This window comes from Mus caroli, chromosome 10 (genome assembly GCF_900094665.2).
Source record: "Mus caroli chromosome 10, CAROLI_EIJ_v1.1, whole genome shotgun sequence".
NCBI lineage: Eukaryota > Metazoa > Chordata > Mammalia > Rodentia > Muridae > Mus > Mus caroli.
Window position 1 is genome coordinate 93,320,453 of NC_034579.1, and position 4,123 is coordinate 93,324,575.

At 47.1% G+C, this 4,123-nt stretch overlaps 1 pseudogene across 1 annotated transcript; it reads right to left on the bottom strand.

Moving 5' to 3' along the window:
* Positions 1-1,251: 1,251 nt before the first annotated feature.
* Positions 1,252-3,205, bottom strand: LOC110303336 (annotated as a pseudogene). The gene has a single exon (XR_002378918.1). The product of XR_002378918.1 is annotated as a citrate synthase, mitochondrial pseudogene (transcript).
* Between the last annotated feature and the right edge of the window lie 918 nt (positions 3,206-4,123).

The window sequence follows — 4,123 nt, forward strand, 5'->3', positions numbered from 1 at the left end:
TGACTTTAACAGCTACCCAGGGGTTTACAGTGTATCCATCTCAACAGTGTGGTGGTGCTGGAGATGGGTTCCATACAAACAAAGGCAGGAGCTTCGGGATAAGGAGCCAGGACAACAGGAGTGTATCTCAACCCTTTCTCAACCATCAGGCAGTAGAGCATTCTGAGTCACTGAAAACCTGTGCAAACGGGGCTGCTGAAATAAATGCTGTGCTATGAGCTCTTACTTATGGGAAGAGCAAAACACACTGATAATGAAAGAACCATTTCCTTGACGTGGGATGAGAAGGCGGCTCACTGTTTTGAATGTCTCCAGCCCTAGGTCTATCTAATATCCTAATATGGGAACTATGTGTAATTTGCTGTTCAAAAAGAAAGGCTGGAACCCCTGGGATGAGACCCCAAAGAGGCTGGTCATTCCTGAGCCTTTGTTCTGTGCTAGAACATAGTAACAGGAGAAACCAAGGCCAGAAGGTAGTGGCTTATGTTCCATGGCAGTAAAAGCCCTACTTCACATTAAAGACTGATAAAGCCGAATGCCCAGGGAAGACCACAGATCGGATACACCTGCTAATAGAGGAACCTAGCACAGGCCAGGACAGGGAGACCCGGATCATCCTTAGCTTGAGGCACAGCAAGGTATAGAAAGCCTGGAAGGAGACCTAACACTCGCCCAGACCTCAACTTTAATGGTATAATTTCAAAGGAGAAATAGATTCAAATGTTGGGTGCCAGTCAATATAAATACCATGCCACTTACCTGATAGCATTAAAGAGGGAGGGGAGGGGAGGGGAGGGGAGGGGATAACCAATAGATAACCAATAGACCTTGCTGGGTAGGAGGTGTTTGTGTACATTGGGAAAAGGCCCTAGTGTTTGATACAGCTGGCATCCAATATGATTTCTATGGACATAAAGGGGACCTGTCTCTGGCTTAAATGATTTGGGGACCGGAAGAGTAGAAACGAAAGCTCCACGGAGTGCCTGCAGCTTTTCTGTAACCTGCTTTGACCCAAAAAGGAGAGGAGCCAGACTCTTGCTCTAGAGATGGTGAGTGGCCGGATCTAACCCTGACCACATGCATCAGGGCAGTTCATCCTACAGCTTGCTGGGCAGCTCATACCAGGTGGGGGAGGTGAGCTGGTGAGGGGAGAAGGAGGTCACTTTGCCTTTCAAGTCTGAATTTACATTTTAAGCTTCAAATGTATTTTCAATGCCTCAGATAACAGTTAAATCTTAAGTCTTAAAAGCCCCTGGAACAAAACAAAAATTAGAATTTATTTTTAATAAATTTTTATCCTCATTTTCTTATCCTCCCCCAGTCTCCCATTTTCTATCCTCCCCCAGTCTCCCATTTTATCCTGACGCAGAATTCACAAACTTCATCAGAGCATCCGTGCTCATGGACTTGGGCCTTTCCAGAGGGAAGCCTAGGGCTCTGCTCCAGATGAGCTGAGACAGAACGCCCAGTGCCCGCGACACTCCGAACAGGACTGTGTAGTAATTCATTTCCCTCATGCCGTAGTACTGGAGCAGCACCCCACTGTGAGCGTCTACGTTGGGCCAAGGGTTCTTAGCCTTTCCTTGCTCTAAGAGGATATTGGGCACAATCTTGTACAGCTGACCAACCAGCTTGAACATGGGATCCTTAGGCAAATATTTCAGAGCAAACTCTCGCTGACAGGAATAGCGAGGATCAGTCTTCCTCAATACTGCATGGCCATAGCCTGGGACAACCCGTCCTGTGTTGAGTGTGTTCCAGATGTAGTTTTTTAACTTCTCATCTGATGCATCTTCGCCAACTTCCTTCTGTAGCTGTGTCAGCCAGACAAGCACCTCCTGATTTGCTAGCCCATGGAGAGGCCCCGCCAGCCCATTCAAGGCTGCTGCAAAGGACAGGTAAGGATCAGAAAGGGCGCTGCCCACCAAATGGCTGGTGTGGGCACTTACATTACCACCCTCATGGTCACTGTGGATGGTGAGGTACAAACGCATGAGCTCGGTGAACTGAGGGTCCGTGTAGCCTAACATGTTGGTAAAATTGTGGGACCAGTCCAGCTTAGAGTCAACGGCCTCAATATTCCTATCTTCCCGGTACAGATTCCGGTAGATCTTTGCTGCAACACACGGTAGCTTGGCAAGCAGGTCCATACAGTCTTCATAGGTGAGCTCCCAGTACTTAGTTCGGTTCATTCCCTCCGCATATGCCCGGGCAAAGTTGCTTTCATTGTTGAGGACTGTGATGGCTGCACTGAGCTGAGACATGGGGTGCAGTTTGGTCGGAAAATTGTCCAGCATGGTGACAACATGAGAAGGTAGAGCTGCCCTTTTTACCCATTCTCGTGAGAGCCAAGATACCTGTTCCTCTGTGGGCAACTGTCCAGTTACCAGCAGCCAAAATAAGCCCTCAGGCAGGGGTTCTTTCCCACCCTTAGCCTTAGGCAGCAGTTTCTGGCACTCAGGGATACTGTAGCCTCGGAAACGGATGCCCTCATCAGGATCAAGAACCGATGTCTCATACACAAGTCCCTTCATGCCTCTCATGCCACCGTACATCATGTCCACAGTGATCTGGCCCACAACTGTCTTCCCGTGTTTCTTTCTGAAGGTCTTAATTCTGGCTTGCTCCTTAGGTATCAGATTGCTCAGTACATCTTTCAAGTTCGTGGAAGAAGCACTGGCATGCCGGGCGGCAAGGACAAGGCAGGATGGGTTTTTGGTTCCCAAGAACCAGGCTGCCGCAGTAAGTAGAGCCATGGCAGGCGAACTCCGGGACCTGGCAGGAAGGGATCAAAGGAAGAGAGCTGCAGCTCCAACAGTTTGGAATGGCCGCCTCTGTGATGGAGACCACGCCAACCGCCAGCGATGTTGAAAGGCTGAGCTCAAGGACTTGAATTTGCGCTTATCAGAGATCAAAGTGTGATTTTCTTCCTCCTTTAAGCAGAGTGCTACAGCATTTTTTTTTTTCCAAAGGAACGAAGCCACTTGGGACGCTGATGTCCTGATGTCTGAGCCCTCCGAGGCTCAGATCGGTCTCTCTTCTTCCACGGGTAGTGATTACGTAATAAACGTTCCTCCAAGAGGCTCAGTCGGTTGAGTAATGGGGTCAATTTAACCTTGGTGAGTGATTATACATTTTCAAAGTTTAACTTACTTAGGAGGTGTGACCGCAACCTATGTGGCGGTTTAGAACTTCTCCCACATCGTAGACTGAAACCGGAAAGAGAGGCCACGCGCACACGCATTCGTACTTATAGACTAGGGAAGAAGAAGGGCCTAGCAGTGACATCAGGAATTTTCAACTCAAAGGAAAAGGAAGCTGTAGCAACTGTTTCCTGACTTCAATCCCCTTGGAATACTGGTGCCCCCGAGGGTGAAACGTGAGCTTATCTCACAATATCTCCCCTCCAACTTTCCTCTCTTTTACCTGTTCATTTCCCTCTTTACCAGTACTGTCCAGAATTCCAGGCTTCTTGCATTGCTTTTTGAATAAAACAATTATCCATCAGGGACATTTTGCCTCAACTTGGCTAAATTATTCAAAATTCAGCATTGGCTCTATCACAATATTGACCTTCAAGACAGATGAGCGGGAATTGTCTTGGAACTCTGCGGGGCTGGTACTCATATTTTTCATTAGTTGATATAATTTCGAATTATAACTGGCCTTTTAGATTGTTTGTTTTCCTTGTATCTCAATAGGTCAGAATACGCTCATGGAATTCAATAGTCGACACTCCTGCTTATAATAGACAAATGTTATAGGTCTCCAGTTTCTGGTCTTCATGCTTCTTGACTATAATTTTGCTTCAGGTAGATACATCAGACCTGTGTCACTAAAATTTACATAAAAAGCAAGCAAGCAAGCAAGCAAGCAAGCAAGCAAGCAAGCAAGCAAGCAAGCAAGCAAGCAAGCAAGCAAACTGTCTTCATCCTCGACTGTTCCCCCAGACTTTAACCATGCATCTACTTGACAACATCCTTCCTCAAACATCTAATAGTCAACACCACTCTACCAAGTCTGGAACCAAATTCTTGGGTGATCCAAACTTTTCCCTTCCGATATTCTCCCATACACTAAGGTGCAGTATCAGGAGTTGTAAATTGTTCCCAGAGTTCTGTCA